At 54.7% G+C, this 26,726-nt stretch overlaps 2 long non-coding RNA genes across 2 annotated transcripts in view; both read right to left on the reverse strand.

Annotated features, from left to right (window-relative positions):
• Nucleotides 1–16,573, reverse strand: LOC135329383 (uncharacterized). Its single transcript, XR_010390843.1, has 4 exons — nt 15,487–16,573; nt 741–836; nt 434–615; nt 1–318 (listed from the first exon to the last, which is right to left on the reverse strand). It is a non-coding gene; the product is annotated as an uncharacterized LOC135329383 (long non-coding RNA).
• LOC135329384 (uncharacterized) overlaps nt 16,574–26,726 on the reverse strand; it is a 15,289-nt gene continuing 5,136 nt past the window's right edge. Inside the window, exon 4 of the long non-coding RNA XR_010390844.1 lies at nt 16,574–17,365. This is a non-coding gene — a long non-coding RNA (uncharacterized LOC135329384). The remainder of the gene's footprint in view (nt 17,366–26,726) is intronic.

Here is a 26,726-nt window from a genome sequence, read left to right on the forward strand (position 1 = left end):
GACATGGAAAACCTTCCTGGCTGCCTGGAAGGGGAGCTGCTCCGTGACGCCTGCTCTCTGCCGAGACCCCGGGAGCTCGCCCGTGCCGGCCTGCTCGAAAATAAACGAGTCCACCCGCAATCACGGGGCAGCTGAGGATGCGAGCGCGGCCCTGGCTCTGCTCTTCTCAAGGCACAGTCGGAGCCCCGCTGCTTTGCACAGATTCATAACCATGGTGACTCCATTTTATTAATTTAATTTGGAATTTATTTGCACTGCAGGTCCTCGTCGCCTGTCACGGCGATGCTCCGATCTTGGCCAGGGTCCCTCTGTGCCGCGCTACAACACAAAGAAATCATAAATAACAGTAATAAGGCTCCTCCGCCCGCCCGCCGTCAGCAATGCCGCCGGCACGACCACGTCGACGGTGAACCCGTCCCACCTGCCCTCGCACCTCCCTGCGCTTCATCCACACCACGGGACTCGGAGGGAAACTCGTCTTCCTTTTAGCCAGGTAATACAACTCCTTCCCGAAAATCTTCAGCGGTGATGCACAGAAGTGCTAACAGGCTCCGAGTGTCTCATATATCATCTGCTTTCTTCATTATTAAAGGACTGTGTGTGTATTTTGTAAGGCTGAATGCAGAAAAGGCACAACACACCCGCTTTTACCTTAAGGCTTGGGGATGTTTATAGTCACTCAGACAGACAAGATGAAAGCAAACACACACAAATATTCTTATCTGGAAGTTTCAGATTACCTCTGGCGTTATGTATTTCGGTTGCCTTATTGCTGTTCCTTTTACGGAGATCACCGGCAAAGAGAAAGGTGTGGCTCGAAGTCATCCCAAGCCTTCCTGGATTGAAATAGGAAGGAGAAAAGACGATTTAGTGCCTGGTTGATCCCCCGGGCACAGGTGGGGGATGCCAGGGTGCTGGCGGCTGCACAGTCCTTGTTTCACAGCGTTAACGACCTACGCGGCTTGGGAAAACCCCGCATAAATCTATTCTGTGACTGAGTAATGAAACCTCACCCGCGAGCACGAGCCCGCCGGTGTGAAAGGCAGCAGAGACCTCACAGGCTTGTGACTCTGCAGACACGTTCAGTCCCGCCGGGCCGGGTGTGCTGGTACCGGTCCAGCCTTTGGGACAAAACCCCGTAACCGGTTCTTGCAGAGGGGCTTTGCATCATCCCTCGGGGGACAGAAACGGGGATTCGTCCCAGGAGGACGTCACGGTCCGGGTCACCTTGTCCGGCCCTTGCCCAGGGCACAGCTCTGCACCCCTTTTGGGGGAATACACACTCTTAAAACCAGGAGCGGACGTTTTGAAACACCAGACCTCAGAACGATGTATGCGAGCAGCATCCGGAAGGAGCCAGGGAGCCCCGTGCCCAGGACGGGAAGTCCTTCAGTTGGTCTGAGAGCAAATGTCACCATTCCAGCGGGGAAACACTTATTTGAACAACAGCGAAACCCCTATTTTACTAAATCTTTTCAATTTTGAAAACAAACTCACAGCAAGATCTCACTATCTAAATAACAGAAGACCTCGACAGATGTAACGGACGGCCGCTGCAGGGACAGAGGAATCTGCAAAGCAACCTGTTGGAGGCTGAAAATGGTCATAAGAATTGGAAAATGGTGGCTAAATGCAGAATGTGTGTGTCGGTAACGACCCGCCGGGCTCGGAGGCCCGTTGCATGGTGGTATTTATGGGAGATCGGATGTCAGAGATCCCGGGAATGCTGCACTACCTGGAGGGGGGCTCACCCCAACCCGACCAAACGCTGCGGTTCCATAATTTGGGAATCCCCGTGCTCGACCACTTGATGCGGATGCAGGGCCGGAGGTGCAGCTTGCTGGGCACGGGACTTCGCTGCTGCTTGGCTTTGCAGGTCCTCTTCGTGCTGGGATTTGCCCCGGGCTACGTAACCCTGCTCGCCCGGGGAGCATCCTTCAAGCCCGCCGCGGTGGAGGGTCCTGTCCTCCGCTAACGGCAGCCGCGGGGTTATTTTTTGCTGCTGAGCTCTCGTCTGCGCTGGTTATTAGTGAGGTGGGAGTCTGGCCACCGCCACCCAAAGCGCTTGCAGCTCGCTAAAATGTTCTCGGCCACGCGGCCTTTCAGGTGGGAGAGGAGCTTCGGTGGCACGTCTCCCTCCGGGCTCTGGCAACACCAGCGGCTGCGGAAGCCCCAGCGCGCAGCCGATCTCAGCGGCCGCCTGCCCAAATTCAGCAGTAACGCGAGAGCAAAGGAGGGAGCTGCAACCCGCCCAATTTAGCTGATCTTTCGGGGCAGAGTTTCTCATTTGCGCTAGCAGTAATCGAGGCTTAGCCCGGAGAGCGCTCACCGCCGCGTGCCTCGGCGCAGAAGGAGCCCTCGTCCCGCGGCCGGAGGCACGTTCCCAGCCCGGAGCACCGCCGCGCCGGCCCAGGATGCTCTCCCGCGGTGAGGCCCCGCGGAGACACATTCTCCTGCCCTGGAGGAACCTCAGCGGCTTTCACCTCCGCTGTGAGCCCAGCCGAACGCCGCTGCCAGCTACGGCGAGCTACCAGGGCAGAGCAGTGACCCAGGGCCACCCCATCCCCGGGCGCTTCCCTCGAGGAAAGCACGGGTTTCCCTCAACAGCAGCCACCCAGACATCTCCAGGAGAGACCCAGGAAACACCAAAGCCAACCGCGTGCTGGTGGCACCTGCCAAGAGCACAGGAGCGGAGAAGCAAGGAGGAGCAGGAGTGCTGGATGAAGGCCCAGCACAGACAGCCAGATGAATAACCTCATAGCCTCCACCCGGACCCCAACACACGTGCTTTCCCCAACTTACACCAACACCTTCCCAGGGAAGGCAACAGAAGAGGAGCGGGGAGGAGAAAAGAGGTGCCACAGGTGGAAGCACTGAGGGTGGAGAGGGAGGAGTCCTAACGGAGCACTAATAAACCTCAGGTGGATGCTCATCCTCCATCCTTAGAGTTCTTCCCAGCCAAAGGCCCCATCCAGGGTGACAGATCCTGGGGCTGATGCTCCACACATCCCTCCTCTGGAAATGTTATTGGGAAGTGAGCTGGTTTATGGCACCTTGTGGGAGGCGGTGAACGTGCCTTGCTTTCCCAGGGCTGGACAAGGCACAGAGACACAGCTGCAACCGCTCTGCGCTCAGACCGACGTGTGATCTGAGCACAGAGTTAAAGCTCTGTAAAAGGGAACTGGCAGCAGAGCACAGACCGTTCCAGCAGCCCTGACCTCCAGCCAGGACGTCTCCGGGATGCTACCTGCTGGAGTAAAAGCACCGAAAGCAGCTGTCGGGAGCAAGTGAACTGCAAATCACTTGCTACAGAGACAAATCAGCATGATTCAGGATAATTATGCTTTGTAATGAGTTTATAGGCCAGTCCCAACCCTTCTGAAGTCTCACTTAAACCAGTTCTGCAACCTTGGCCTTCATGTAAGGCTACACAGAAGCCGCTGTGGACAAGGACTACGGCACAGGCAGAAGGTCACGGTGACGTGCTATTACCACCGTGGGAGGTTTAAGGTAGCCCTCAGGCTGCTCTACCAGGGGCTGAGGTGCCTCCTGGCCAGCCTCGTCCTCGGAAGGGATGGAGGGGGCACTTGGGAGAGCTCCTGTCGTCCCGGTGCTGGGAGCAGAGCCCCGGTGCTCCGGCAGGCACTGCCCTCTTTGCTCTTCTCTGCTGCAAGGGAGGTGAAAGGAGGGGTTACGGTCTTTTCTCCTAGGGCACTGGGGGGACTTGGTTATATTACGATATAAAGAACCAACGCACCTTTGCGTAAAATGGTGTGCTTCTAAAATTCCTGCTAATTCAACCTTCATAGCATAATCAGGTTAATGTGGTTCCGAGGCTGAGCAAGCCCAGTCTCCTTGCACGCAGTTCAATAACGGTTTGAAGAGTGAGATTCTCAGATGCTTACGTTGTCAAGGAATCCATAAAATAAGATTAATCGGGGAAGAGGAAAAGAAAGTGAGAAATCAGAGACTAGCCGGGGAGGATAAGAGGAGCTGAGGAGGATTGCCATCGAATACCAATAACGCTCTCATCTGAAGATCTCCAGGCCTCTCAAAACACTGAGAGATCTTCTGTTCTTTCTCAGGAAGAGCAGCATGTCAGTCTGTGCATGGTCTCATGCAACAATTCACAGGTCAGACACCTCTCAGGGAAAAGAAAAGGTATTGGAGAATGGCCTGAATTAATTCCGTTTCATGCCAACCTGCTAAGACCCCTCGATGCAGATTGTTCTCTGCTGTACAGATAAATTTAGCTCCTGTTTCTGAGCCCGTGGTGGGGACAGACCACATGTATCGCAGCTCACATCTCCTCACCCAGATCACTAGGACATACAGCCTTGATAAACCGCATTAATTAGGGGAACATGGGAAACACAGGGATGGGAAATGCTATAAATCTCCTCCTATGAAGAAGAAAATAATTCTTGAATTGATTTTGAGTGGTCAGGGAGCAATCTGCTGAGCAAAGGGTCCCCGGCTCTGCTGCCGTTTGAGGCGACAGGCCTGTCCCCCCGGAAGGTGCTCTTCCCTTTTAGTTAACGAACAGCATTGATTTGTCCACATTCCCCTCGTTGCCTGCAAGGCCTCTCTGCTGCCCAGAATAAAAGATAGCACTTAAACCAGCTTCCTCCCCACGCACACACAGGTCTGCTTGAGGCAGATCTACCATCTGAGGCCAAGTGTCTTCTCCAGGGAGCACCCCAGTATCATGCATGGATCTTTTCCCAGGGAGATCTTGGCGTACTGCTCTTGGAAATGGGTCTGTAATATCCCATGCAGCTTCTGCACAAGCCTCCCTGCTAAAGCCGGCAGCACCAGTCATGTGCAACCAGGGGTTGAGTCCCAACCCTGCTCTGCTCCTTGAGAGCACTGGAGTAACCTCAGCATCCCTGGAGGTAGAGAGGTCCTGAATGCCGCTTATCCAGCCCCATCCACCACCAAAGCGTGTGCCAATGTAGCACAGCAATGTCTAGCACGCACCTTTCTTCTGGCTTTTCTCTCTAGACTTGGATGATTCCCTGAAGAATCTGAAAGATCCTGCTTCGGATCACGTCGTGCAGCCTGGTCAGCAGCAAAAAGGTGCATTTCTTCAGCTAAAATTAGGATGCTCTCATTTAAATGTGAGTCTTACACTATAGCTAAGAGCTGTGAACCAGCCAGTCCTTCTCCTCTAAATGAGTGTGACAAGGACACTGCCTTAAATCAAGCAGCGCTCACTGTGCGTGGCTACCCAGCTGGCAGCTAGACGGGGGCCAGGATTTATTTTTTACTTACCTAGAAAATGAGCTCAATGGGCTGGATTCATTAGCAGGACAGGGAGGTTCTTCTCAGTTATGGGCCAAATTAGCCATTCCTTAACCATTTGCATCTGCTTTTGCACATTTTAATGAACAGTTACGCTGACGGTTTTAATTGCTGTGATTTTACGGGGATGAGGTGTAGACCCATTAACCTTTTACCTTTAGACAGCACCTTATTTCTAGTGAGTTATTAGAACTTGAGCTTGTAGGGCCTAATTTCCACCCTGAAAACTACTGGAATTTAAAAAAATGTTTTGCCCATGACATCTCGGACTGAAATGGAGCATTTTGGAATTCTTGTGGGAAATGTCGGAAGGAGAGGAAAACATCCCACCCAATACAAAATGCCGGCAGCCCTGGGAGCGGGCTGTTGGAGGCATCCCAGCAAGGAAGGATGCGTTAGCTGCAGGCAGAAGACAAGGGAGGGCACGAGGACAAGGAGGATGAATACACAGCAGCTTGGGGACCGCTTCTGCAGCCGCAGCCGCGTCACACGCTGCAGCGGGCACGGTACCTCCGGCCACGGGTCGCCTCCGGACCGGGCGGGCCACGGTCCTCTCGCAGCGAAACCACAGCATCCCGATGGTGAAATCCAGGGGGAAAACAACCCGTTTCTCTAAACAGAAGGTGACGGAGAAGCTCTATCCGTTGTCAGAGGAATACGTCAAGGGAAGAGGAGAGAAGGCAGCCCTGCGCCACGCCGGAGGGGATGCAAAGCAGCTCCGGGCAGGGATGGAGGAGACCCCGGTTTGCACCTGGGGGGACAAGGCAGCGTGATCCCCCCGCGATCCCGAGCCGAGGACACCGGCCCTCCGCACGGAAGAGCGTTATTATCCTCCGATTTATAGGGCACCTTCCCAGCAGCCGCTGGGCACTTCTGAACTATATCAAGACAAATTACGGTGCGCAAGCTAATGGCGGAAGGCAGCACTAAATCAAAACCAGTGCTGTTCTTATATATTACAGATGGAATTGAGCCATAAAATTTGGATATGGATTTGTACGTTCCCTAATTCAGGGGTGGGCTAAGGTGTTATTATAGCCTCATTTCGTTCACGTCCCACCTGACACACATAAATTGAGCGGTTAGTTTTCTAGGAGATGGGAAAAAGAGAAAGCCTTTCAAAAAGGAGAGCAACTTTATTCTTAGACCTCCTTAATGTTGCTCTGAACATCTTACACCAGAAATCACTCCAGAGATCATTTAGACATGCTTAGCTGATAATTTAAGCTTATAATTAAAAAATGATTTATTGACAGATGCTTTAGTGGAAAAAAGATGTTGGAGTTTCATGTTAAACCTATAAAAGTCCTCGTCCACATCCTTTAGACTTGAGTGTTGTTTACAACAAGCCCTTACACCTAGAGGGGTGGGGTAAGAATAACATCTCTGCACCTGCGGCTTTTCCTCCACGGGAAGGAGCCCCCTCGTTTGCAGATGCTTCATCGGCTCCCGCTAACGCCAGAGCTTCGCCTGGGACAGAGGTTTCCAGATGCAGCAGCTATTGTTCTTATTAAAATTCCAGCATATGCTGCCAGACCTTTGGGGATTTTATATCCTCTTACAAAGAATAGAGTGGAATAAACCACTAAGGGCAGAAATAAGATCAGCTAGTGCAAACGGTGAACAAGAGAGTTAGGAAGGATCTGACAAAAACCCGGCAGTGCTGCTTACCCCCAGGAAGCCGCCTTGCCCATCGTCTGCAACGCGTCGCTACCAACCCGCCAGGACCACAGCTACAGGGCAATACGTTATAATATATATATGTATGTTCTTGTAGGCAAGTTCCTGCCTAATGTGCAATTGCACGAGCTTTATGCAGGTGTATTAGTTACCACATTAATGCAACCGCTCACAGATAGCGAAATCTGCACTCCTGGGGACGAGCAACGCCCTTAGGGTTGCAGACAGCAGTCTTGGCCGCAAACACGGGGCCCTAACGTGCCCGGATGCCTCGCCTCCCCTCCCGTTGCACGGCTTTGCACCGTGCACCCTCCGTGGTGTCACCTCGCCTGTCGCACGGCTTTGCACTGTGCACCCCTCTGAGGTGTCACCTCCCCTGATGCACGGCTTTGCACCCTGCACCCTCCGCAGTGTCACCTCACCTGTCACACAGCTTTGCACCGTGCATCCCTCTGTGGTGTCACCTCCCCTGATGCACGGCTTTGCACCATGCACCCCTCCGCAGTGTCACCTCGCCTGTCACACGGGTTTCCACCATGCCCCCTCCGCAGTGTCACCTCGCCTGTCACACGGGTTTGCACCGTGCACCCTCCGCGGTGTCACCTCCCGTCACACGGCTTTGCACCATGCACCCCTCTGAGGTGTCACCTCGCCTGTCGCACGGGTTTGCACCGTGCACCCTTCCGCGGTGTCACCTCGCCTGTCACACAGCTTTGCATCGTGCACCCTCCGCGGTGTCACCTCCCATTACACAGCTTTGCATCGTGCACCCTTCCGTGGTGTCACCTCCCCTGATGCACGGCTTTGCACCTTGCACCCTCCGCGGTGTCACCTCACCTGTCACACGGGTTTGCACCCTGCACCCCTCCGCGGTGTCACCTCCCCGTCACAGAGCAGCTTCGCACCGTGCACCCCTCTGTGGTGTCACCTCGCCTGTCGCACGGCTTTGCACCGTGCCCCCTCCGCGGTGTCACCTCCCCGTCACAGAGCAGCTTCGCACCGTGCCCACTGGGAGCCAGCCAGAGGCTCCCGGCTGGCGGGCACCACCCTGGGACTGGGAGCCCCGGGATGAGCTGCCGCGCGAGGGCCCAGGGTGACACGAGCTGGCACAAGCCAGCGGCAAACCAAACCGGACTGCAACGTGCAGTTGTTCCTCTGAGCTAAATGCTTCGATTCAGGTCAAATATTTCCTCAAGATTTTTCCCAACAGAAGTTTGAAATATTTCAGGGGAAAAGAAAAAAATCCAAATTTTACTTTGGAAAACTTCAGTTTTGAGCCGGCGATGCAAACACGAGAGGCTGCATTCGACGGCCTGCTGCCGAGCAGCTACACCTTACTTTCATTAACACTTGCTCTATACGATGCCCACAAACTCACCTGATGGGAGCCAGCGTGGTTTAAAGGTAAATATTTTCCAAGCTGACGCTCTCCCAAAGGCACGCTGCACGTCAGCCGGTTATGCTAAAAATGAATTATCTTTCAAATATTTGCTTTATCCTGCCTTACTGTATAATCACCACCCACACTGCCCCACCGCCTCTATTTTGCGAGCAGTCAGAGTTGGCCTCAAAGCCGTGACGAAGGCTGCAAAGCTGCGAAGTGACTAACGAGCGGAGACGTATTGCAAAGCACCATTTACAAGGAATATCCTTTTTTTTGCCCTGTTTAAGCGCGATGCCCAGCCGGCAGAGGCGGGCGAAGGCCCTCGTGTCCGCTGGAGGCGACGGGCTGCCCCGAGCAGGATGATCCACCCCGAGGTGCAGCGATGCTGGTGCAACGACAGGCGATTATCTCCGCGGGTAGAATTAAAACAAAATAATTAATTGAAGGAACAGGGGGAAGAGCAACGGACCCTTGCAGCGGGAGATGCTATTTTCGAAAGCAGAGCGGTGCCGTTTTGCAGCGTTTCCCTCCCGCTAAGCCTGGCGCGGGCACCGTGCGCGGGAACGTGGGAGCACGGGAATGCGGGAATGGGCATCGCTCCCCAGCGCGCCCCGGCCCCGGCGGGCATCCCGCTCGCATCCCCATGCCGACGGCGACCTTGCTGTCGGCAACGTGCTAATCCAGCAGCCCGCAGCACAGGATACAACTCTAATTAGGAGTTAATTAGATCGGAGGAGATAACTATGATATGTTTACTAAATACCGATTAATTATTTAAGAAATATTTGTTAAAGCCCAGAACAATGCAGCAGATGCGTATCGAGCCCCTGTTAAACGTTAACAAATACGTGCTTTTAACAAACAACCAGCTGTTAAGATATAACAGCGATTAGATATAACAGACATTAGATCATCCCGCGAGGGCTCGGGGAAGAGCAGCCCACCACCCCCCCAGCCGCACCAGCGCATCTCCCCGGCGGACACGTAACAAAATTGGGCCAATTCGCCAAAATCTGGCGTTTTGGCCGCGGGCTCCAGCCCAGAGCACTTGCACGCACCGTGCGCTGAACCCGGCCGAGCGCCGCGCTCCGCCCGCGGCATCCGAAGGAAAGTCGCATCGTTGCAAACAATGACTTTCTTTATCCCTCCGCGTTTTGTTCCCGTGGCATGAAGGTCAGGAGGAAAGCAGATTTATTAAAGCATAAACAAACTGCATAAATGCTTATGGTAATTCCGCTTCCGTTAAAAATACCGGTTATTTTTAAAGCTACTTTAAATTATCTCCGTTCTAATGAAAACTCGCATGTAATCTGTTAGTGAGGGATGTCTGTTGAACCATGAATTATTCAGAGAAGTCTCTGTTCTGCTATCTGGAGCCTCTGGAGATTATTCCCACCATTGTCCGTGGTGATGGGTCATTATGCACTCTGTGAATTTAATCTTTTAGGCTATCCAGCAGCACAGAAAAAATGTATGAATAACAATTTTCCTGTAATAACCTTCAACTAACCTTTCAACTAGAGTGAGTAATTCCAATCCTATTTTCACATCAATAGAAGAGTCAAAGCTAGGCAATTATCTCTTATCTCTTCCATAACCCTCCCCCTTTAATTTTTAAAAAGGATGTTAAAGTACTTACTGGAGGCACGAAGAAGAAAGGAGGCTGGAATGAAGTACGGGCAAATTTTGATGAACAGTGATAGGGGTGCGCATTAGATAATTATTAATTCTCCCCCCTCCCCTTTTCGCTGCATTCCTCCGTCGCCGGTGGCACACCAGTTGCCTCCGTCGCGTCCCCGGCGAGGGAGCAGCAAAAACACCCTTCCAGTCCTCGCCGGGCCAGGGGAGCCTTGCAAAGGCAGCCGAATATTTACGCCCGGCTTAGGGACGGCCTTGCGATGGGTTTTCTCCGGGGACCCCGCGTGCCACCCCGCGCCGCATCCTCCGGCAGAGCCCGGGGCGCGGGGGGTGACCGGTGTTTGTGCAGCACCCCACAACCCCAGCTCTACTTACGGGCTATATAAGGGTTATTACCAAATTCGTGGGCCCGCTGTCGTTCCCACGGGGGTCATCAGGCGGCATGTGAATTAGCCGGCGATTCAGGGCGGCGCGTTGTGCAGAGGCCGCGTGCCGCAGTACGGAAGCGCTAGCGCATCACCAGCCGCTTTTGTTTCGGTTTGCTCGGCCGGGCACCGCACCAGCGCTGAGCGAAGGTCAGAGGTTTGCAGTGATAGGGGAAGAATGAGTGAGCTGACTGCCAGCCTCGAACTCTCCGGTGGGAATTTATATCCGCTCAGCTCCGGAAAAAGCTCTCCGAGCTTCAGGAAGGGGCGTTTTATCGGCAAGCAAGGCTCGCGCTGGCGGCAGGAGCAGCGGGTCGGGGACCCGGCCAGGGCTGGACACGCTCGCCAGGCTCTGCGCGCCCAGGGGAGCCAAGGCAAACGCTGAGCGCAGCGGGGAGAAGCACAGCGGGGTGCAACCCCTCCCGCGAACGCAGACGAGGATGGACGTGGGGTGCTGGGTGCCACCGCGGGCAGGGCTGGGTGTCCCGGGGCCGGCCCCGCTCGTGCAGGCACCGCTTCCACCAGGGAACAGCGGTCCCGAGACCATCGCGCGATGCTTTCGTCGTGCTCAGCGACCTGGCGACGGCAGCGCTGCAGAACAGCCTCCTCCCCGGTGCCTTCGCTTCCAGGCGGACCGGCCTTTCCGGAGCGGGCACCCCAAAGCACCCCGGAGCAGCACGTCCCAGCCCCCCACGCTGCCGAGCAGACCCGCTGCAGCCTGCCAGGCGTCTCGTGCACCCCGTGTCACACCCGGCACCCCGCGCTGCGGCACCAGGCACCTCTGTCAGACTCTGCACCCCGCGCTGCACCCGTGCACCCCACGCTGCTCCGTGCACCCCAAGCTGGGCCCGTGCACCCCAAGCTGCTCCAAGCAAGGTGCGCTGCTCCGTGCACCCCAAGCTGCACTGTGCACCCCGAACTGCTCCGTGCACCCCGCACTGCTCCAAGCAAGGTGCACTGCTCCGTGCACCCCAAGCTGCACCGTGCACCCCGAACTGCTCCGTGCACCCCACGCTGCTCCAAGCAAGGTGCACTGCTCCGTGCACCCCAAGCTGCACCGTGCACCCCGAACTGCTCCGTGCACCCCGCACTGCTCCAAGCAAGATGCACTGCTCCGTGCACCCCACACTGCTCCGTGCACCCCGCGCTGCCCTATGCAAACACACCAGTCAGGAGAGAAGAACCTCAGATCCCTTCCCCTGTTCTCTCTCTCTCGGGGCCGCTCAGAAGGGATTTTCGACATGACTCTGCTGTTGGAGAAACCCGAAACATCTGCTCTGAATTACAGGGCCGTGGATTTCCAAGGTCAAGGCTGAAGCGCTGGCGCAGCTTTAGGAGAAAACCGCGGCTGTCTGTCCCGTCCCGGGCCCGGCTCCAGAGGAATCTCACCCGCGCACCTGCAGCCAGGTCTCCCCGGGGACGGGGAGCGCGCTGGCCCCAGCCCGCGCTCTGGGAGATGAAGGAAGGCCTCGGCTTGGGCCTCTGCTCAGATGTGGCCTATTACATGCTTATATACAGGAGAAGAGAAAGAACAGAGTCACAACCTCAGCTTTTGCAGTGGCCTGGTGGTGCCTCCGTGGGCTTTGGCCCCAGCTGCTATTACCGCCAGCACAACAGCATCCATCAATGCAAATATCCTTCCCCAGTAAGTGCAGAAAATTGCCCTATTTGCACTTGCTATTTCCTTCAGGAACAGAAATATCGCCGGAGTAATCTGGGCCGGATTGCCAGCGCCGCGCTGCAAAAGGATCGCATTTGAAAGTCTAATGACAGACATATTCCTCCTAATCAGAGCAGTAATTTCATGGGCAAAACACCCCATTGTTTCACAGAGAATGGCGACCGGGAAACAAGAATGCTGCATTAAACATTAATTGTACCAGTGCCCAGGCATTTAAGAGAGCAGGGACTTCTCGGAGCCATGCACGCCCGAGTTTTCGGGACAGTTGTCTTTAAGAGCCCTGGAAGGAGATGAGAAGGCTGATCTGCCGCCAGCTGGCAGGCCCTCGGCTCTCCATAAATGCAGCCTATTGTTCAGGCGCTTTTTCAACAGCACCATCGAGCGAGAAGGGGAAAAAAAAATCAGCTGGCAGCTCGGAGGTGAGGCAAGAGACAAGGATGCTCCTTCGGGATGGCAGCTCTGCCGGGGGTAGCGACGCTCCGGCATTGCCGTCGGCACAGAGGGAGTTGTGCAAAAGCCCCCGCGGGCACCCCGGGGCTGCAGCAACGGTGCGGCTCGGCCCGGGAGCCCCGAGCCCGGCAGAGCACTTTCGGCACCGTCCTTGCGTCCTTCCCGTTTTCCTGACCCAGGGAGCACCGCGGTTACCTAAGCGATAAATCAGCACAGGGAATCGATACGGCTGCGTCAAGCCTGGCTCATTGCTCGGCGGGGAAGGTCAACAGTCAGACCTTATTTGGGGGAAATTCCTTCGATGTGAGCTTCATCGCAGCGCACGCGTGCAAGCGACCCGGGCGCGTGCTGCCGTGCGGGGCAGCCGGCGCGGCAGGGCTCGAAGCAGACCGCGTTAGCCGACCTGCTCATCCTCCCCGCCGTGAGAACGGCCCAGGTTCACGCCGCTTTAAGCCGATTAGGGATCCGTAGGTGCTGCCCCAAAGCGCTCGCTGCACGTGTGCCGACACGCCGGCGCGCGGGAACGCCTGTCTCGCCAGCCAGAGCCCCGGAGCCGGGCTGGCCAAGGCGCTATAAATTACTCGTTAGTCACCCAGACGGGATCTCCGTGCCACATCTCAAAAATAGCTGGAGGCTGAGAACAGTCTTCTAAAAAGCAATTAAAAAAATAGAAAGTAAACACAGCAGAGTGAAAACCGAGACGTTTCCAAAGTCGGAGATTTTCTGCATTCGCTAATAAATGAAGTGCAATATTCTATCAAGGGGGTTGCAAATAAATCACCGCACTTGCGAAGAGATCAGCTAGGTACATTTGTCATTTCCCAGGCTGTGTTTTCTTGGCCTCTCAACACGGCTCTCGCTTCGCAGCCAGGCTGCCGGCGTGCAGCGGGACGGACGCGGACGCTGCCAAGCTCCATCCCGCGCCGGGGAGGCCGAGCCGAGCTCGCCGCTCCGGGGACACCGCCGATTGCAGAGCTGCCTGTGAGCGAGGGAAACGGCCGGCAGCTGCAGTCCGTCGGGGGGCTGCTTTGCTTGTTTGTTTTTTCCATTTATTTAGCCCTCGATTAAAAGTGCTGGATTACGGTGCCAGAAAGGCTGTGCTGAGCCGCGGAGCGAGCGTGAGCAGGGAGCAGCAGCCCGGAGCTGCTGCACCCGCCGTGCACCCTCCACCCGCGCCGTGCATCACGGCGATCCATCCCCTGACCGTGCAAAGGAGAGAGACACGTTCCCAGAGGCCTGAAAAGCACCTGGACCCCCCCGATCTAGCCCAGGCCCAGGGGGAGCCACCACGGACACCAAAGCGGGACGGTTTTGCCCCAGCCGGGCGGCTCCCCTCGCTCCGGTGCATCTCCTGCACGGAAAGACGGTGGTCCGTGCAACGCCCGCGGCGGGTGCTGCTCCGCTCTCCGTGCAACGCCCGCGGCGTTTCCCGAGGCCGAGGGGGCCGTGCAGCAGCGGTGCCCGCCGCGCTCGCTCTCGGTGCCCCGCTGCAGAGCCCGGCAGCGTCCCACGCTTGCCTCGCCCAGGGCACCGGGAAGGGACTCGCGCTCCCGGCCGCTCCGCTCCGCAAACCCGCACACACCGATGCTGGATGGAGACCCGACGCTTGCGCTGTAAAATTATGCCCTATCAACAACTATGTTTCCTCAGGAGGAATATAGTATGTGTTTTAACAGCTCCAACTGGCTTTAAAGGCCGAAACACAACCGAGCTGCCGGTGGCCAAATTTCCACTCAGACGATGTTTCAAGTGCAATCGCATGTCTAGGTCTGAGGCTGTCTGGACGCTCTCCTCAAAGATCGGGCAGGAACCGGCAGCCAGCGCGCTCGAGTCACTACAAAAGCATCCGCGCTCCTTCGGTTAAAGCTAAAGCAGGGGGTGAAGGTGAGAGCGGAGCGGTGGGGGCCGCGCGGGGTCCCCGAGCTCGCCCCGATGCCGCCGTGGGAAGCCACGAGGCCCCCGGGCGAGCGGACGCACCCGGCCAGCGGCAGGAGCCAAAGTCCCTCTGCAAAGCCGCTGGGGGCCGAAGCCGGGGGCATCTCAGCGGCACGAGCGCACGGTCCTGCCCGCCGCCGGCGAGCACGGCGCAACCTCCCCTCGGCCCGCTGCGACCCGCACGTGCCGCCGCACTGCGGGGACCCGGGCTGGAGACACCGCCGCCCCGTGCACCAGGTCCAGCCCGGGCGGAGGGGAAGAAACGCCACCTTGGAAGAGCTGCCCGGTGGGAAACCAGGGATAGTTCTTAAGGGAAAGTTGTGCAAGGGCAGGGACGCCCGTGAGCACACCTCATCGTAGCTAGCTACGCCAAGACAACGTCGCAGCCACGTCCACAGCAACGCGGACCAGGAGGAACATCTAAAGCCGCCGAGGGCGGCTCAGGTGCAGCCTGGGGTCTCTGCACCCCTACAACTCCCGGGGGAGGAAGGAGCCTCCTGGACGTGCTGGACACGGAGTCACCGTGCACAAGCCGCCGAAGGCACCGGCTTGATTTAGAGGGGCAGAGCAGGGGATGGATTCACGGGAGGTATCATGTCCCTGCCTCCATCGCCCCGCGCCAAGTGGACGCCCAGCAGGACTTACCCCTCTTCCCGGGCGGCCAGGGAGGGAGAGGAGGGTTGCGCCCAGGCTTCCCGGTCCCCTTCCCGCCGGCTGCAGCAGCGAAGCACCCGGCGCACGTTGTTCCCGGCTGCACTCGAGGAAGCAGCAAATTTGCACGCGCGGCACCGATTCGGCCCGCTTGCCCCGGCGCTGAGGAGCGTTTCGGTCACACGCGGGAGAAACGCTAACGAGGCAGGGAAGATAAACATTTTGTCAGCGCTGACAAAGGTGAGCTTTTATTAAAGCCAAAAAAATTAATTGGGACCGCTTCCAAATGAGACCTGCTGATGAAAGAGAGGGCGCAGTGGGAAGGCCGGTGTACTTACCCTGCAAACGAGAGCCATCTCGAGCGGACGGGAAGCAGGTAATTTCAGAGACGATGATTTAGAGTGAGCCGCAGAGAGGGTTTCAGAAACCATGGTATCTGGTCCCCACGGTGCTCATTAAGGTTCTGCAGATTGCATTTCCCATCTCCCCGCTAGCCCTCCAAAGTGCCTGTTATTAATTCATAAAAACATTGCAAGAGTGATTGAATCCAATGATTACTGGAGCAGGCAAACACAAGAGATGGTAAAATATTCTGTGTCTCTCTATCAAGGCTCTCCGAGCACAAGGAAAAAAAAAGTGTTGTGAAATATTAATCAGAGCTGTTTGCCCCTGGGCAGAAAATGGGGAACAGTGCAATCAATGTAGTGAGAGCTTTCCCAGTGACATCTATTTGAGAAGCTGATTACTGTGGGTAAACATAACTAAATATTCTGGATCTTTGGATTTCACCTCTATGTCGCCACTAAAATCCGATTCCCTTATCATCGCTCCGCAGGCACGACCCCGAGAGAATCCGGCAATGATGCTCTCGCTGCATTTGGCTGAACGAGGAGCAGGGGGACAAGGCCTGATATGGATTGCTTCAACTGCATTATAAACATTAGCTTTGGGGATGATCGCGGGGAAGACGTTGCAGGAGCCTTGGCAGACCGGAGAGCTCACTGGCTGCTGCGATCCCTGGAAGTGTAACTAATGGATTGAAGACACATAGGGAGTGCAAACAATTAATAGAAAATTACCAGAAAGCAGCACATGAGCATCGCTGCGGCCAGGTCTGCAAGCGCCGTCCCTCGGGTCCCCGCCAGTACAGAAGTCTAAAAAACCTCCCCCCAGCTGCATAAATATCGGCGGGGACGGCGAGGACACCTCCACCGCCCGTAGCACTAACACTGCGCCCCTAACGAAGCTTTCGCCACTCAGGTTGCCGTTAATTAGCTGCGTAGCCTAATCTAATTGTTTCATATGCAACTGAATTTAATGGAACCAGCCACACAGTCATTTCTCGGTGGCTACGGGAGGGACGCGGGCCGGAGCGGCGCGCTCGGACACGGCCACGCGCCCGCAGGGACGCGGGAAACGCCGCCCGCCCGCGAAAAGTAGTAGCAAGCTTTTCTGCCGTTTCTGCCACCATTTTCTTCTGGTTCGGGTGGGGGTGGGTCTTCTCCATCACCTCCAAAAAAGCAGAACACTTCAGAGTAAGAAAGAGCTTTCTTCCCTCTGGCAACCAAAAATATCACAGTATCTGTTTTTTAAGAAAACCTCCCAAATTCTCAGTAGAAATAAGAACTGAATTAAAGAGAAATTACTTGTTCTGAAAGCCATTTTTCTTAGCAAAAAAAACTTAAGTAAAAATTTCAACTGGTTCTAGTTTTCAGGAAGCTGTTAATTACTTGTCATGCACTTTTAAAATAATTCCCTCCTAACACTTCCAATTTCAACAGCGCTTTGGCCCACACAAGCTCTAATCCTCGGCGCAGCGCATTTCTAAAATGTCTTCACGCAGCCAAAGCAAACGACTCTAGGAGCGTAAAATGTATCTCTCCCAGATGTTCAGGCATTAAAAGCAGCGTTAGGAAATGTGTGCGAGAGTGATGATGGATCCTTTCATTGTCAGACTTGCCTGGCTTGGCAGCGCTCCTCGCGCTGGCGCTCGCGGGACGAGGAGCTGGAACGATGCTGATGGAGTGGTGCACGAGCGCAAGCTGCTTCCAGCGATGTTCTCCCTAAACGCGGTGTTTCGCTGGCTCCGACGCGGAGGGCTTTCCCTGCACGGGGAGGTCTCCCCGCAGCGGCGATGCACCTCGCCGCGCTGACTCCCAGCCCCAGATTCCTCCTTCAAGCCCTGGATTCAGCAGAGGGGAAACAGCAGAATGAAACCTGTGAAAAGAAGCATTTGCAAGCAGTTACTTCCACAGTAAAAGATAAATTTCTGTGCAATGCTTCCTCCCGCCTGGGGAGCGGCAGATAAGCAGAGCAGGCCCGGCTGTGTGTGGGTACACACGCGCGTGTGCTATGTTTGGCAGAGCTCTCTCTTTTCTTAAATGATGGTGAGACTTGCTAAATTGCAACCCCCAAAACACGCAATCAAAATTCACAGCACAAAGCCCTATCGCCCTGCTCCCTCTGGATGTGCGTAGCCGGTCTGAAACACGAGCGTGCCTTTCTGCCTTGCTTTCGAGCGATTTTTATGCTGGACTTACGGCCATGGAAACGGAGCTCTCTTTAGCCAAATTTCATACCTAACCTATCCATTACGACATCAGGGCTTGGGTCCCCCTGCCCAGCCCCAGCGGTCCGCAGTAACTTTTCTCCTGTCTTCATTTAATCACGGCTTTCTCCTCGCGACCCCGGGACGCTCCCTGCGTATATATTTCTTTCTAAACAATTTCAGTTCAGTTCAGTCCCGTTTGGGGATGGAGATACCCAAGAAGCGTCCTGGACGGCACGTGCTTGCTCCCTAAGGGAGGGAGAACCACTGCTGACCTTCTTCTGTCCTTCGACACCAGCGACTTCAGAGCAATCCCTCCCCGCAGGTGCCTCTATTCCCCTGTGAAGCCAAAGTCTTGCACCCGTTCTCCTTGGCTTCATTATTCCGGCCTCGAGACAAGCCTAGCCCCTGCCCCGTGCGAGATGGGATGGAGCTCAGGGGTCTCCTCTCCGGCGCTGCTCCCCCCTGACCAAGCACGAGGAACCAGAGCCGAGAAGTCAGGTGTCACCACGAGCCGACCCGGGGCCGTGCAGAGCCTGGGGAAGATGCTCCTGGGACGCTCTGGTGACGCTGGACCTCTCCCACCACCCAGGCAGCCTGGCAGGAGGTCCACGTATTTGTCATGCACCCCTTCACAGCGGACAACTGCACTTGAAGAGACCCTCAGAGGGGCAGGCACTTGGGTTTGGGCTCATTCTTTACTCTTTCAGGCAAAGAGCATCTGGAGGGCGAGGAGGGAGAACTCCTCCGTCCAGTGTCGGACGTGGCAGGGGTGTGCAAACCCCCTTGCACGCAGCGGCCGCACCGCACCTGGGCACCCCAAGCCTTACAGGAGCCTGTTTAGCACCATGCTGGCCTGAAGACCCCGGACCCCCTTTGCTAGGTGCCTCAGACCATCCTTCTTCCTGCCGAGAAGTTCAGAACCTTGCAGTGATTTCACGGGCAGATGAAGCACTTGGTGTGTAATTGCAGGGGAGAGCATATTTTATACACATAAATTTGTACCATTTAAGTCCGGTTAGGAGAACATGACTCACAATGTGAAAAGCAGTATTATCCTTATGTAACAATAAAATCTAAAATTTAGAGCAGTAAATAGAAATGGGCTGATCTCAAGAGGTCTGGAGATTAAGTTCAGTTCAACTAAGTGCTTGGATGATTTAAACCACTTGTGTGTACAAAACTGGGTCAGGAATCTCATGGGAACACCCTCCCACATGAAAGCTTTCGCCTGCCCTGCTTGCCTGTGGACAAGCGAGAGTAACTATTCCCATGGCATTTCAGTATTTTTCATTCTGGGTCCCTGAAGAAAACAGGAAATATTGAGTCACACAGAAAGAAGTCAGTCCCATTTCTGGCCTAACTGAAAGGTCCTATTCAAGGGCAAGGCAAAGAGACGGACGGATCTGCAGCCTGCCCGTATCGTTCTGCCTGCTCCCAGTTAGGCAGAACCCGCAGGATCCCCCATTGCACTTAGTGCATGGGACTAAATACTTAAAAACCATCAACGTCATCCTGAAATTCAGAACATAACAGAGGAAAAACTAGCCTATTACAGCGGATACTACCAGGGCACCAGCTCGGTGGGGTGGGGATGCGCTTCACGTTTCACATCCCATGTTTTTCCAAGACCACCTTCTTCCCACCACCCCCACGCTGTCGTCTTGCATGGAGAGGGAAAAGCTGGCTCCATGTTACTAACTCATCCTCTCTTTCCTCTCCTTCCCACGATGCCCCTTTGTTTTTCCAATTTGAACTCCAGACTGCAGGAAAGAAACCTTGCTGAATTACCATACAGTATAGCCTTAAATCCACGGATGCAAATGGACTGATTTGAATAACGTTGCTGATTTACATGCAGCCCCAAATTACGCATTCTAATTATTCTTCCTCTCTCCTTCAAGCGGAGCCGGCCGCACGAGAACGAGCTCGTGGCTGCCCTTCAGGGCTCTCGGATCTTTAAAGCAGAGACAGGCGGAGGAACAATTACTCAGGATTTTAAACTTGTTTCAGCAGCACCAGTCCTTTGTAGTCTTTTTTATTATTATTGTTGTTGCTGTTACCCAACTATAATTTGTTTAAAGGTGGAAAAAAAAAAAAAGAATTGGATGCGCCTTTCGGCTCATCGTCACCGCTTGGCACTTCCGTCACTTTGGACCCCTGAAATAACCCTAGCAGAAACAAGACCATCATCCTCAATGCAGCACGCCAAAACTGAGCACAGCGTCTGTAGGCATCCGAGCATCATCTGAGCAGCCCTGGGGCGCGCGATAAAGCATTTCAGCCTCCTTATGACTGCTCGTAGCAGCCACCCCTCCGTGCTTTACTGCTACATCTTCTCACGGCTCAGCTCAAGCCATAGGTGCAGGTTTTCTCTTGATACTTTCTTTTGACATGGCTTCAGAGAGGAAGAGGGGAGGGAAGGGAAGAGGGAAGGATGAGTACATGAAGACAGTCACGACACTGAATGCATCATGGATGTATGGATGCACGCCAGCATGGATGTCTGCCATGGTTTGGCCTGATAAACAGGGTCATATGTGGCCGGTTTAGGTCACGTCTTTACCAGGCCAGAGCCTACAGCGGGTTACGGGAAGTCAGCAAGCCCCCGCCAAGGTCAGTCGCTCGGGACAATACGTCCGCTGCGCCCCTGCACCGGCTTCGGGGCTCTCGAGCCTCGCAACCACGTCTCTTACAGCACTCCTGTGCATCCAGAAGTTGCTTTGTCCTCCTGGAAATCACGTCTGAGCAGAGTCTGGGCACGCTGTTAACTTGTCCTGGGCTCCGAGTGGGATGTGCAAAGTCCAGAAATCCCAGGGATCTCTGCTGACCAGGCCAGAAACCCGGCACGTGCTGCGCATTGCCTGCCCACTGTTTTGGGGATGCACCGTACTTCATGGCCGTGCTGGAGCGTCTGTGCAGCGCGGCACAGCACCCAGAGCTCCCCGGAAGCGTCGGATGCGTTGCGTGCTCACAGCAGGTCTGGCAAAGCCCCCGCCCCGGTGCCGCAGTCCTGCACGCCCAGCGCTCATCCTTCCGCTCCTCCTCCTCCACCGCCCGATTCGCGACGGCACGAGGGAGCCTCTCTTAGCGCGCGTTTCTGTTCAAAGAACAACTTGTATAAATATTTTTCCTAAACAAACAAGGCCAACTGTGAGGTATTCCCCAAAGAAACTTTGAAAACCAGGATGCCGTTTGCACTAAGGAACATGGTATGCAAATGCAGCAGCTGTCTGAAGCTGCACATAGCGATCGAGACGCGTTTAATATCTGCGTGTGATGATCAAGTGCAGCCTAGACAAAACTGCTGGAATCAGTTAGCGCATGGTTTTAAGTACTGAACTCGCTATTATTGCTGCTAATGAAAGAATAGCCCCATTAAGGCAGATCTGAGAAGGCTATTCAAGACGCGCACTTAGTTGAGATCTGCAGAAACAACAGAACGGAAAATGCAGAGGAGAAAGCTAAAATTAAAATCCTCTAGGAAAAGCGTACCAAACAGACTGCTTGTTAGCAAGACTAAATGAACATCCAATAAAATAACATTCTTGCTTTTTAATTCATTCCACTTAGAGGGATTTCTTTTCTCAGCAATTGATTTGCTGCTCGTAGGTACTTTCTCTTCTGTTCAGCCACCAAGCCCAATCTCATTATTGATTTTTTTTTCTTCCAAGGTGAGACTAGAATATAAGCTTCCATTTAAAGCTGACCAGATAATGTAAGAAGTGATCTGCAGATAGCCCTGTTCCTAAAACATGGTGCATTTTATCTGCTGTTGCTCACAGCATGGCCACTGCATTACCTCTCCCCAAGCAACGAGATGACCATCGGTTTATTCATTCCAATACCAGCGAATCCCAAAAGGTTTGTGAAATTTAGCATGTCTGGATATTCATTTAAGGAAATGCATTATTCATTATTTATCACCCTCCTATTTAAAGCGTCTCAGCTGGCCAATCAATGAGTAAAAGCAGGACAGTGTTGCAAACATCAAAAATAACACCTCTTGAAGAGCCAAAGCACAATTCTCAGACTATAGTAAAGCTTATTCATCCACAAATGATGACGGCATTTAGAGGAATCGTGACCAGTTCACAAATGACTTTCAAAATAAACAAAGGACTGAAGTCATTTGATAACGTATTTGCAATTAACGGTCCGTCCAGTTTCAGACACAATGGAAAGAGGGAGAAAGGGGTGGTAGAAAGAGTCTCAATCTTGCTGACTGAAGTCCTGAAGCAGGTTTTAATCTGAATTATACCCTAATACCGCAGCTAACCAATCAAGAAATTCATTTTCAGCTTTGATTCTGCAGGAGCTAGGAACGCACTGAGGTATGACTTCAACGCAGCTACGCAATGAAACTCTGCCGAGGTTTATTTACATTTGCAATCAGTCACCATTAGCCTTCCTTCTTATCTGGTGCTCTGCATGGAGACGTGCTCTTGGTGTGACCCCGTAACACCCGTCTCGGGGCCGCGGAGGGCTGAGTGCCCTCCACCCCCAAAGCAGCTCTCAGCCCCTCCAAGAAGAAAAGGGAAAGCTGGCGTCTCCGCGAGCCGTGCCCGGCTTTTCCCCGGAGCCACCGGCATCGATCCTGGAGCTCCTCGCAGCTTTAAAACCCTATTTGTACAGCCCACATCAGAGGGATCACAGCGGCCCTTTCCCCCTCCCGCGCACGCCGGGCTCGACACGGAGCAGTCGGCTCACCGGTCCGACGCGGGGGAATCGCGCTCCACCTTCTCTGGAGGACGCCAACGATGACGGGTGCCCGCGCCGGCCTCGCCGCCGCACGAGATGAGCTCAGCGCCTGAAATAAAGCAGCCCCAGGCAACGGAGCATCCGCCTGCCAAGGCCGACGGTGGGGAAGCTGGCGCGTTTGGAGGCATTGTTCTACAAACCGATGCACCACCAGGCTCCCTAACGACGCCGTGGCCTGTTAAGGCCATCGTTAGATGCTAACGGCACGCTGCTGCCAGGGCGGACTCGCACCGCCCCGGGAACGAGTGAGCACTCTTCTCATCCAGCCTCCAGCTGACTCCAATGAAACTAAAGTACAAGCACATGTGCAAAGGACCCGGCTCGCGGCAGCCAGCAGCACGGACCAGCCTGATGGTGCATCCCGCATCCCGCATCCCGCATCGCGGCGGAGCTGGTAACGGGGTGGGCGAGGACACTGGGGAGCCTCCACCCCTGTCTGGGGCCGTACGTGCCTGCCGTCACCTCCCGCTCCGCAGGAAGGGCCAACGCAACGTCCCGCTCCTCATCCGGGGCTTCCCGAGAACATGCAATCTGTCCAACACCACGCTAAGAATTTTTTAAAGCCAACTCAATAAACATTTCATCTTCTTTACTACGGTACAGTGCGTCATTTGGGTTGGTCATCTAAAACCTTAAAAACGTAAAATACCTTCTGGCAGACGCGGACAGACCTGCACCTCCAAGGTGCGCTCAGCGCTGCTCCGGCTGGGGCCACGCGGGGCTTTCAGCAGAGCTCAGGAACCGGCCGCTAAGGGAAAGCAGCCAGATGGTCACAGGGCGCGCACGGCCTCGGTGTCTCACGAGTTCTGTTTTACCCAGCAAAAATTGCTTTTCTGATCAAAATACATATTTCTTAATGATAAATACATATAATAAAAGGAAGAAAGCTTTAAATTCTTCTTTCTTTTCCCAAAAGAGGGAAAAAGCAAAAGAAATTGGGGTGCAGTCCTACCAAGCCACCATTAAACAATCATTAGGATTTTGCCAGAAGAATCAACACAAAGAGATGCTCATCTTCCAGAAATGGTCCCTCCTCCTGGGAAACAGCTCTCCTATGGATATTGTCACCAGTCAGGAGAGGGGCAGAGACTCACAGTCCAGGCCTGGAAATTCAATGAAGAATGGGCGAAAGTCCAGGCTGGGTTTTAGCGGGGTTGATCATGCCTGTCATGGCTGAGCCTGACTAAAGCCAACCCCATTTTAGCAACATCCCTAATGTCTGGGGCTTGCTCAGATAAATGGTTCCACTTTTGGGTTGCATTAAATAAATAAATATGTTTTGAAGTTGATAAAATGCTTTAAAAATTCATTAAAGAGAAAGAGACTGGCAAGAGACAGCCAAGAGTGTGTGAGCGCAAGACAGATTGCGGTTTGAAAGCCCTTTGCAAATGTTAGTTACTGCTTTGATTTGTGCTGAATAAAATGGTGAGCTCTCCCTGCAAGAAATCACCAGGCAGGACCCAGTCCCTGCCATATGGGCTGGAGAAAATTTCACGGGACATAATTAATAAGAACTAATTAACCTCATGAAATGCGCTTGTTGCTGGTGGCCCAATGTGTTTATTGACCAAATCCTATTTGAGGCAGTTTTTACTTGATCTCCCTCCTTTTTGCTGCCCGCACACGTCGCCGCAGATAAGGGAGCGGAGGCGGCTCCAGCGCTTTAAGGAAACGTGGGGACACAGAGGGGATAAGACAGACAAAGCACTTCACATGGTCCACTACACCTTTAATGTACAGAAAGTAATTAAAATGGGAGACAAATTCATCATCAGTCAGTTCAGTTCAAAGTGCAGCTAGGCTGTATCTTCCTTATGCATGGATAACATGATGTGCATATCCGTCATAAAACCTGCATTAAAAATTAGTCAAAGCTGTTAGTACATCACAGCAGACCAGATGGTTTATGCTCTGAAGTGTTTCAGGAACCTCATTTTATTATACATGAATGCCTCGCGTCGCGGGCCTGAGCTGATATTTTCATTAAACACACTCCACAAAGCATTACAGCTCCGCTGTCGTTTTATTCAGCACGGATGATTTCTTGCACAGAGGCTTTCTGGTTGCCGGTGCCCGAGGAGTCCTGGCCTCCGCGGGGGACGTGCCACGCGTGCCCCTGCGCACCGTGGGGACAACCCGGGGTGCTCTGCATCACCGCGCCGGCCCCGTCGCTTCTGCCGGGTCCAGGACATTTTGGGGACGGTCGAGGGGGCCGGCAGACCCTTGACGGTGCCAGGCTGCAGCAGGGCTGAATCCCCCCCCCACCCTCCCAAGGGACTCTCCAGCCAGCAAATACTCTTAAAAGAGGAGCCGTCCCGCTGCTTCCAATTCGGATTTCCCTTGAGCCAAGCTGCCCACGCTGTTAAAGCCTTGAGGACCCAGCCCATCCTCCGGGAACGCTACCTACTCACTTTGGCTGAGGAAGGGGATCCGCAAGAGGCAAGAGGAGACACAGGGCGGCTGGTAAAACCTCCGCGACTGCAAACACGACCCTTGGGATCCCATCACCCACGGGGAGCGCGGGACGGCTCGGGGCGCTCCGATGGGCCCCGAAAGCCGGCAGCTCCTCTCCGGGCACCCCAGGACGTCACCGTCCCTAGCCTCTGCCCACCGTGGAGCCCCCGCCTCGGCGAGTCCTGCCCCAGGTCCCACCTGCTTCTCCCTCTCTCCTGGCAGACCCGGGAGAGCCGCAGGCGGCTGATGCCGGAGCACCCACCGCGCAGGGCCCCAGCACCGGGTCTGGTGGCACCTGCCCTGGTTCTGCTCTTCCACCGCTCCACTGCCTCCAAGGAGCCAACGTCCTAGCGTGCCCGGCCGCGCGCTGGGGACAGGCTCTCGCTGGTCCAAAGCAGCCCAGACTTCGCCCAAAGGAGACGCGGGGAAGGACCCCCGGGAGCAGGAGCCCGACCCAGCAGCCTCCTCCCGCGCGCAGCACGCAGCGCTCTGCCCTCGCCCCGCCGAACGCGGCGGGACGCTCCTGCACGTGCACAACGCACACGAGTTAAACCCAAAATACATCACCGGGGACGATTCTCCTTGGCAGAGGACAGGACGACGGGCATGTGATAGATATTAAATCAAGCTGCTTAATGAATTACAGAAAGGCCTTGAACACTGATGATGAGCATCGTATCAGGACAGAAAGAGCCTAAGTCCGTCCCTCGGCCACAGACTGCCGGAGCCTGGGGTCTGCACGGGACGGGCAGACACGACGGTGCTGCGCGTGCGGCACGAGGATGCTGCCGTCCCTGCCAGCGTGGTCCCCCTCCCCACCGACGGCTCCTGCTGCGACAACACCTCTCCCACCGACGACAGCACACTGTCACCAAACCGAGTGAAAACCGACAGGCGCGTTTTCACTGATGAGCTTTGCAGTAAAACGTTGACAAAAATTTCTATGTTTCTATGGCCACGTTCTTTTTCCATGAAAATCCCTTTTAACCAACAGAAATCCCATATATACCTATATCAATATACGAACATATATTTATACATATTCAATACTGTGATATTTAAACCGCCACCTGCCCCTTAGCCTCTGCTCTTCTGCAGCAGTAGCCACGTCCGCGAGCCCTCCCGGGCCGGCTCAGCCAGGCGGGACCTGCAGCCCCGCTGCTCTTTGCAATATGTGAGCAACCTTCTTCATATCCTTGCTCAAGTGTTTTCCTCCTTGCAACCTCCATCTGCCTGTGCGAGCTTGGGGGGGTATACTGGCTTTTATAAGGCTTTGTCCTTGCTCGGGGATGTATTCCGGCATGTTGCCTGGCTTGGGTTAATTATGCTTTTATTTCTTTTTCAGCGACTTGCCCAAGGTGCCTTTGGGCACGGAGGCCTCGCAGTCCAGAGCTGCAGTTATTACGGCAGATTTATAAGAGGAGCGAGCTGCTCCCGGAGAGCAGAGACGAACCCTGCGGGGAACAACGTCCAGACGAGGGGCTGCGAGAGCTCCTCTTCCTCGGCCGCCTCCGAGCCCCCCTCCCCTCCGAGCACCCCAGCTCGTCTGGCGCGATGACGCTACCGAACGGGACAAGACGGGTGAAAGAGATGCTGCCCCCGAGGCCGCACCGGGTGCAGGTCCCCGGCCCCCACATCTGCTGCGGCATCAGGGTCTTTCTTTTTATAGGCCAGTCTCGAAGCAGCCTAACCCCGAGCCTCTGTCATTTAACGATCGCCTAGACACAAATGGGCTTTTAAAGAAGATCGCATCGAAGCAGGCCTCTTTGCAGCCTGCTTTTTAATGCGGCCTGAAGAGACGCAAAAATGTTTAAA

The sequence above is a fragment of the Dromaius novaehollandiae genome, chromosome 10 (genome assembly GCF_036370855.1).
Source record: "Dromaius novaehollandiae isolate bDroNov1 chromosome 10, bDroNov1.hap1, whole genome shotgun sequence".
Lineage (NCBI taxonomy): Eukaryota > Metazoa > Chordata > Aves > Casuariiformes > Dromaiidae > Dromaius > Dromaius novaehollandiae.